The sequence below is a fragment of the Myotis myotis genome, unplaced genomic scaffold (assembly GCF_014108235.1).
Source record: "Myotis myotis isolate mMyoMyo1 unplaced genomic scaffold, mMyoMyo1.p scaffold_m19_p_11, whole genome shotgun sequence".
NCBI lineage: Eukaryota > Metazoa > Chordata > Mammalia > Chiroptera > Vespertilionidae > Myotis > Myotis myotis.
The window spans coordinates 32,272,387-32,281,403 of record NW_023416315.1 but is presented as its reverse complement, the minus strand read 5'-3'; positions in this window follow the sequence as shown (position 1 = coordinate 32,281,403).

The window sequence follows — 9,017 nt, the reverse complement described above, 5'->3', positions numbered from 1 at the left end:
ATTACATATGTGTCCTCATCCCCCCATTAACCCCCACTGCCCCCCCCCTCATGCTCTCATCCTCCCCCTCATGCTCTCATCCCCCTGTTGTCTGTGTCCATTAGTTGGGCTTATATGCATGCATACAAGTCCTTTGGTTGATCTCTCCACCTTACTTCCATCCTTCTCTACTTTTCCTCTGAGGTTTGACAGTCTGATTGCTGCTTCTCTGTCTCTGGATTTGTCCCTGTTCATCAGTCTATGTTGTTCACTATATTCCACAAATGAGTGAGATCATGTGATATTTATCTTTCTCTGACTGGCTTATTTCACTTAGCATAATGCTCTCCAGTTCCATCCATGCTGTTGCAAATGGCAAGAATTCCTTCTTTTTTACTGCAGCATAGTATTCGATTGTGTAGATGTACCCCAGTTTTTTAATCCACTCATCTGCTGTTGGGCACTTAGGCTGTTTCCATATCTTAGCTATGGTGAATTGTGCTGCTATGAACATAGGGGTGCATTTCTTTTTAACACGGACTGCCTCAAGATAGGTGGGCCCAAATGACTAATGGAGGTGTACCCCTACCCCCCTGTCGTATGAACTTATGTCAACTCATCACTCCTAAAAGGGGTTTCCTCTCCCTCTTTTCACATTCAGTATGAGTTTTAGCAACTACAAAGTATGTCAAGGAAGAGGGGAAAATAAATTGAGTAAAAGTGTTTGTGTGGAATGTTGAAGAAACACCTAGAAACGGTAGGAAGAAAATCCTTGTTGGCAGCGATCAACCAAGAGGAACACACCATCTACTTTCCATGGGCTGCTTCATGTGAGGCTACTGACAATGCTGTATTGAACAAACTCATGGTTATTTCAACCACACTGAACTCCCAAGTTGGGGTTGGAATCCTTCATTTTCTTTCCTGTGTAAGCTGTGGCCATGTGCTTGCAGATGAGGGGAGCCAGCTAATCTTGGAGGAAGAGCATCTCCAGTTCTCAGAAAGAGCACCACACTCTGAGGTGTCACCCACTGTCTGATGAGCAGTAGACTGTGCACAAAACCTATACATAACAGGTTAAATGGAACGTCCTTGATCAAATGGCCATTTTAGTAAACTGAGCTCATTTCTACTCCATAGGCATCACTGAACACTTTCTATGTATCTGTTCAGTGGGAAAAGCTTTTCCTTCAGAATATTATACAAGGGACAACTGGATTAGTATTGTTCACAAAAACTTATGAAAATTTGAAGCAAAAAGTAGTAGCTATCAGTGAATAAACAAGAGAGCTCTTGACATTGTTAAAGACCATTCGATTTTTTTTCCTTTCCATTCTGAAGTCTTCCACACTTGTCAATTCCACTTACTTTTAATTATACCACATGAATAAATTACACGGAAAAAAAATAGACCTGTGTATGTTAATTATGTATTGACAGACAAATAGGTCCAGCTGATCAAACTGAACATAATAAACGTGTGTGTTCTTTGGTTAGTTCTGTTTGGCTGTTTTAACAAGCAGTACCCAGATTTACTTTAGCTTTTGAGTAAAAGGAGAACAAAGGAATGTGATAGGCAAATCTAGGATTATGTTCAATTAAAGTAATGCAATTAAAATAAAGAATCCAGCCAGGATTGTGTGGCTCAGCGGCTGAATGTTGACATCTAAACTAAGAGATCATGGTTCGCTTGCAGGCTCGATCCCCAGTAGGGGGCATGCAGGAGGCAGCTGATAGATGATTCTCATCATTGGTGTTTCTATCTCTCTCCCTCTCCTTTCCTCTCTCTGAAATCAATACTTTAAAAAAAAATAATAAAGAGCCCCAAAGTGGTACAACAGGTTTTTTTTGCACTATAGTTTGATATTTGGGGTCCTTCAGGATGAGCTGCCTTAGTTTTCAGGCTTTGGAGTTAGCTTCACGCCACCTGCTGGGTGGTGCTAGGATTTGCATATGTATTAGGACAGGATCTGGAAAGACATTTGCATTTGCAGTTAACACCTCTGTGCTGCTGGCTACAACAGAGTACCCTGTTTTCTGGCCTATAGCATTTTCCTATGATTGTGTTTTTCTTTTTCTGTCTTCATTGCCAGAAAGTCTTATAAATTAGAAAAATATCATTTATTTTTCAAATCTGATATGTATAAAATATGGCCTAGCAAACAAATGAGATTAGGGGACAGTAAGTGAATGCACACACCTGAGCCTCCCCCTCACATGCTTGTTTGGTGGTTATGTACTTAAGCTGGGGCCAAAAGTATGTATCCAGGTAAACTGATCTATTAATGTCTCATTTCATTTTTTCCATTCTATCAAATATCTTATAAAATAAAGGTATGCATATTAGTTTTATCTGACAAATGAGCTCTGATAAATAAAAGAGGGAGAAATGTTTTGGTAAAAAAAAAAAGAATTGAAAAAATAATGAATATTGAAAATACTAGGTTTATAGAAAATCAAGACTTGATATTATGACTGATAGTTTCTTTATTATTCTAGGATAACTGGACTGACTTTGAAATCAAATGAATGCCTAAACACCTTAAGAAAGTCTGTCACAGCCTGGATGGTATAGCTCAGTGGTTGAGCATCAACCTATGAACCAAGAGGTCACCAGCTGGATTCCTGGTCAGGGCACACGCCTGGGTTGCAGGCTTAATCCCTAGTAGGGAGTATGCAGGAGGCAATGGATTGATGTTTCTCTCTCATTAATGTTTCTATCTATCTTCTTTCCTCTCTCTCTAAAAACAATAAAAACATATTTTTTTAAAAAAAGAAATTCGGTCACAGAGTGGGATGCATTCAAAGACTCATCATTACATATAAACAAAAGCAAATAATCAAAGCTGCAAAAAAATGCACAAAATTACTCATTGGATGAATACATGTGAGGTCATGCGTTAGCTACTTGGTGTAGTTTAGATTTTGAAATTGCTGGAGTACTCTCATGGGACACAAACATAGCCCTGTTTCCATGGTAAAGATTTTTCCATCATTTCTTTATAGTTTCATCATTCTGTGTGCATTATGGTGCCTGTGACAGAGTGTTATCTGTATTTCTAATTGCATTTTAAGCCTAAAAACTTGTAGTACTTTCCATTTAGCCAAGGAGCACCACTTCAACAAGTTAGGAAAAGAAATTTATTTGGAAAACAGTCCCTGTCTTGCAAAATGTGCAGTGTCACAGAAAACAGTGTGCTAGACAGCAAGCCAGCATTTTATTCTTTTGTGTACAGGATAATAGGTCAGCAGATTGCAGTGTGGGAGAGAGTGCAAAGGTCTAGAGATGAGGGACCTACAAAACTGACAGCTTGCTGCAGTCTTGTTATGCAAGATCAGTTGCTCAAGAACAAATCTGTTAAATCTCACATTTACTTCTCATCTGTCACTGGGGTCGGTCACTCTAACAGATGCAGATGACAAGAGGAAAGCAACTGTAACAAAACAGAGCCTTGCATCTCAGGGAAACTTCTGTCGTTGCCCCTTTTCATTTAATCTCAGCATTGGGTCCCATACAGGAGTTGTCCAAACATCTACTTTCTCTAGGCCACTTTGATCCAGAAAAGGCTGAGTTCAATGAGACTTTGGGGAATAGAAAATATGTGTGCAAATATCTAGAGGTGACAACTCTTGAATGAGGCCACTTCTAAAACACATTTATTATTACAAGAGCCCCTGACTTATTTAGGCGAGTAACAGGAATGGAAGTATAGGGAATATCTATCTATCTATCTATCTATCTATCTATCTATCTATCTATCTATCTATCTATCTATCTAATATGCTAAGTGTCCTTCCCTCCATTGGGGTAATGATGTCACTTAGCAACACCCGGCTTTCTCTCCCTAGCAATGACTAGCCTCCTTGCAGTTTCTTCAGCCCAGGAACATGACTTGCTTTATAGCCAGGTGCAATCATTTACACTTTAACCAAATGTCTGTTAAACATTTTCCCATGCCTCATCTCATTTGATCCTCACAGAAGTTCTGGAGTCGGTAGATTAGAGACTTGGTGGAATCCTATTTTCTTTTCATTATCCAGAAAACAGAGATTTAGAAAGCTTAGAAACTTGACCCGACTGAAAAGAAGTAAGAAATGGTGGACCTTGAAAATGACTTCAGGTTTTCTCACTGCCCAGAATACTGCTGCAGTTAAATATTTTACCCTTTGTTCTTCCTGTGTGATCTACAATAATAATCTGCTTTGTGTTGATATTTACTGCTGTGTTGCTGATAATTACCTGAAAGAGAAGTTGGGGTGCTTCACTGGACTGGAAAACGTTTAGCTAGATCAGAGAGCAGGTCTAATTAAGCACATTTATTCTATATCTATAAAAGGCTAAGTTGACTCACACATTCACAATAAATATAAAGCTTTCGCTGGCACCAATCACACGTGTGTGTTTCGATCTGTCATTGTTGATTGTGAATTTGGTTGACATTTCTATTATAGAGAAAGGGCGAACAGCGGTATTAAAATATTTCTTCTAATTAATTTCTTTTCAATGTGCACGAATTCATGCACTGGGCCACTAGTAACTTAATATTATACCTTATAAGGTGTCAGGAATTACTCTTTTCCAATTTATCTGGTTTTATAAATAAGTTTTTATGTTTTTTCTACTCTAATAGATTATAGATTAGCCATCTGTAGCTAGCCTCAGAAACTTTAAAAAATCTTCTGCCTACATATACATAGGTATATGAGCATATTCATAGTTACTCATTTGTATAATGAAGTAGTTCATATGTTAGAGAGCCCTGTGACTACTATTGCTAGGAGTATTCCAATTGGAATATCTGGCTTAAAATTGTGTAAGAAGATCATTCTAAAGAACTTGGAGATCATGGGTTTGACTAGAGCTATGGTTTGAAAAATCAAGGACTGAGTTAGGTCAATAGGATGATGGGTATATTTATCTAATGGGTCTGAGCATATTGCTAAGTCAGAATCATTTCCTAAATGACTCAATTGCTAGCATCTTGCATTAAACAACATTTAGAACAATGAACATCATGTGCAAGGGATACAGTGGGATAAAGCCCATATGCTCCCTCAGGAAGCCTATTGTCCAGTATGTGTAACAGACTTTAATATATCAGCCTCTAGTAAAACGCATTACATGGTGATTATCCCCAAATGAGAGATAAACAGAGCACTATGAGGAGGTAATAATTCTGAGCAATGTAATTAGGAAAAGCTTTATGGAGAAGATGGCATTGGAACAAGGCTGTGAAAGACAGGGGAATAGAACTGTGGTCGATGGAACACACAACTGTCATATTCAGGTTAGAGATAATGAGCTAAAGAAGGCCACAGGGAATTGAGAAAGAATCAAGTGTATTCAGGGGATGGCCTATTGTTTGTAAGGGGCTGATGTGAGGGGTTATCTATGATTAGATTTTCATTTTATTTGAGAGGAAAACAGAAGCCAATTCTGTGTGCCAAGAATGGGCAAAGATGGGATCAAAAGCATGGTTTTAGGAAATTCTATTTAGCTTTATATTTTCCAATTCCCTATGTCCATGATCTACTGATGATACTGCACTATTTTCCAGTTCCCAGCGATAGTGATAAGGTATATTTTTCACATAATTGCATGGCATCCATTATGCACATTCATTTCCTTCAGATTTTTTAATTGCTGTTAATGGCTCTCTTCACACCAAGGTTCCAGGTGTAATAGTTGGTAGTTGTTCTTAATTCATCAATAATGCTTACTGTGTGGCAGTAATTTGGCCCATGAATATTTTCTGAAACTCTTTATTAAGTTTCTCTTATTGCTTTGGGAAGACCAGCACCAAGAACAGATCATTTGCCTGAAGTGTAATCACTAATTTTGTTCCTCTTGATGAATCTCTGTAACTTCTGCTTTATAAGTTCCCTGTTATTTTGGATTAGGCATAGTCTGAGAAAACATTTAAAAGGTTGAAGTCTGCATTTGGAAAACTTTGTGTACTTCCAATATAGTCTTTGTAAGAATGATGGTATGAATGGTTGTCCCTTACTCATGCAGAGCAATCAAGTTCTGTTTAATAAATACATTGAAAAATACATGTCAGTGGGAATGGAAATAGAAAATGAAACTATTCCTCACCAAAGGCATTTGACTATTATGTCACAGTGTCAAGGAAAGTAACAAACTCAGGGTACTGCCAGTAAGACATTGCCTCAGAGTAAAGATTAATTCAAGGCTGTGATTGTAAGGCCCTTTGCTAAGACTTTGGAAATGATTAAGGTTCCTACTAGATCCTCTTACATGGACAAACAAGTTCATACAAAGATTAAGGTCTTGGTTCTATAGATGCTGGAAATCTCTAAAGTATTTGTAACTGAGTCTCTAAAAAGAGAGGTATGTCTCAAAAAGAATCATGGCTACCATATATTTCAGTGCCACAATGTCTGGAACTTACAATGATTTTGAAAGAACCATATTGGAGAAAGCATTGTCAGCTTGAACTAAAAGACTGACATCAGATGAGATATAAAAAGATCCTGGGAGGAACCAGGCTGGGAAAACTGTTCAGTATTAAAAAAATGAAATGTCCTCCAATGCCCTCTCCCAACATGGCCAAGGAGGAGGATGGTAAATGAAGACACCGCCAAGGGCAGAATCATGGAAATCTATGAACTGAGCAATCACTTTCAGGAGCAGCATGAGGGTCTAATCAAGAAACATTTCCCACCCCCAGAGTACTGGGATCTGGCAACATTTTCTTAGCAGGATTTCAGAATAGCTGTGAAATAGGGACTTATAGTGACTTATAGAATAGTCTCCTATTCTTTCTTTCTTTCTTTTTCCCTAATGGAATGTATTGCTTTTATCCTGTACCTGCTCTAGCTTTGTACGTTGAGTGTGTTCTGGGTGGCTAACCTATCATTTTAGTAAGAGGTCTCTGATCAAAAAGAGATACATTCAGACCTACTGTAGATCACAAGGTCCTGGTCTTTGAACCTGATGTTGTGATTCAGATTTTTAAGGGCCTTGGAATGGGGATGAGTATGTTCTGCATATGGAAGATGTGAATTAAAGAAGAGAGCAGACTATAATAGTTTATGTTTTTGTGCAGCAAGTATTCCTTTCTTCCTCCCACTAGCCCATGGGTGCTGGGCCTGTCCATGTGATTGGCTTTGGCCAGTGGATTTTTAGTGAAATGTACTTGCATGGAAAAAACACACTCTGGGGACTTCCTGGTCAGAGCCAGCCCAGCTTCCCCAAACACCTGCAGCTTAAAGTTGTCACTCTAGCAACTCCAGACCTGTGAGTATGAGAATGAAATCTTATTGCTCTTATGCCACTAATTTGGGGGATGTTCGTTATATATCAATAGCTGACTGATCTATATCCAAGGCACCATGCTAAGCAGTTAATCATTTCTCAGCTTTGAGAAGTATATGATTAGTTCCATTTTGCAGAAAACTGGAGTTTAGAAAAGTGCAGTAATAGAGTGTAGCTTATATCCAGATCTGTCTGGCTAGCAAGTCCTTTCTCTTTAACCCTGTCAGTACCTTTCAATGTTCTGTAAAATTCAGTCTGATTCTTTCCCCCCACCTCCCCTGACTCTGCTTGTAAAGGGGCCTTGCTTTTGGAAAAACATACCCTGCGGGTAGGAGAAGAAGGCTCTCTGTCCACCATTTTCCATCTGAGTAGAGATGACACTAACCAAGGCTGGTCTTGGTTTCTAAAAATGTCATTACCAAGACTAAAAGTTTAAGTTGGTCTGCTAATTAAAGTGGCCTCCAAAGAGCAAAACTGTAACCAAATGTTTGTCTGTATGTATAAACAGCAACATTATTATAACAGGTGCTTATAACTAAACTTCCAATATGTGAAAAAAAATTTAAGTATATTTTTATTTATTTCAGATCGGAAGGAAGAGGGAGAGAGAGAGAGAAACATCAATGATGAGACAGAATAATTGATCGCCTGCCTCCTGCATACCCCCCACTGGGGACCAAGCCCACAACCCGGGCATGTGCCCTGACTGGGAATTGAACCATGATCTCCTGGTTCAGAGGTCAACACTCAGATACTGAGCCCATACCGGTTGAGCCAACATATGAAAGTTAAAAAAGTTGTCCGGGCTGCTTGAGATAACTTGTCCTCTTTGTGGTTCACCCTATTGTTTTCACAGGCTCTGTGTGTGTGTGTGTGTGTGGTATATGGGGAGGTAGTATGGAGCTGACTCCATCCTTGGGGACCTCATGTTGCATGATAATACTTGCAAAATGCCAGCATGACATAGCTACTCAATCAATGTCTATGTCCTTCCTTCCTTCCTCTGCCTTTCCTTCCTTCCCTTTTCATTCCCTCTGCTCAGATGCCTCTGATCAGAGCAACCATAACTGTCAAACGGTTTTAGGGCAAGATTTCTCCTAAACATCAAGATCTTATCCTCACTCTCTGCTCATGATTTTTTACACTTTCCACTTTAATGAATGCTTTTATGTTTTTTACAGAAAGCTGTTCTTTCAATATACTCCATTAATCACAGAATAATTTCTCTCTATCTGTGGCTGACCTTGCAGGTCATCCGTTATTGAAATTGAATGTGCTTATTCCTGTTCTATGGGTGAGGTTGCACCTATGTGGGGATGAAATAGGTGTGGGTATTTTGTTCTAAACCCTTCAACTCAAAGAACAACTTCATGGCAGAAGTCAAGCAGAGAATATAGCCCTCCCTACAGGCAGGGGCGTGGCTCCCAGGGCACTTTCTGTCTAGCAACATTAAAGCCTACCCCCGACAGCAGGAGCCTGGTGGTGTCCTTTTCCATTTCATGCCCCCTCTGGTGTGCACAGGCTAACGATCACACTCACTCACTGCAGGAAACATGAACATGGGGACAGACCTCTTCTTTTTGTACAGGGGAAAGTGGATTCTCAAAGAGATAGGTCAGCCTTCCCAAGGTCACATAGCTAGTGAGTGGAGGAGGAAGAGTCCTGCTGGCAGGCTGTGGTGCGCCTGTGCTCTCAGCGCACGTTTCTGTCTCTGCAACACCGCACATGCTGCCTAGGTCCTTACTACACAAAGTATGGA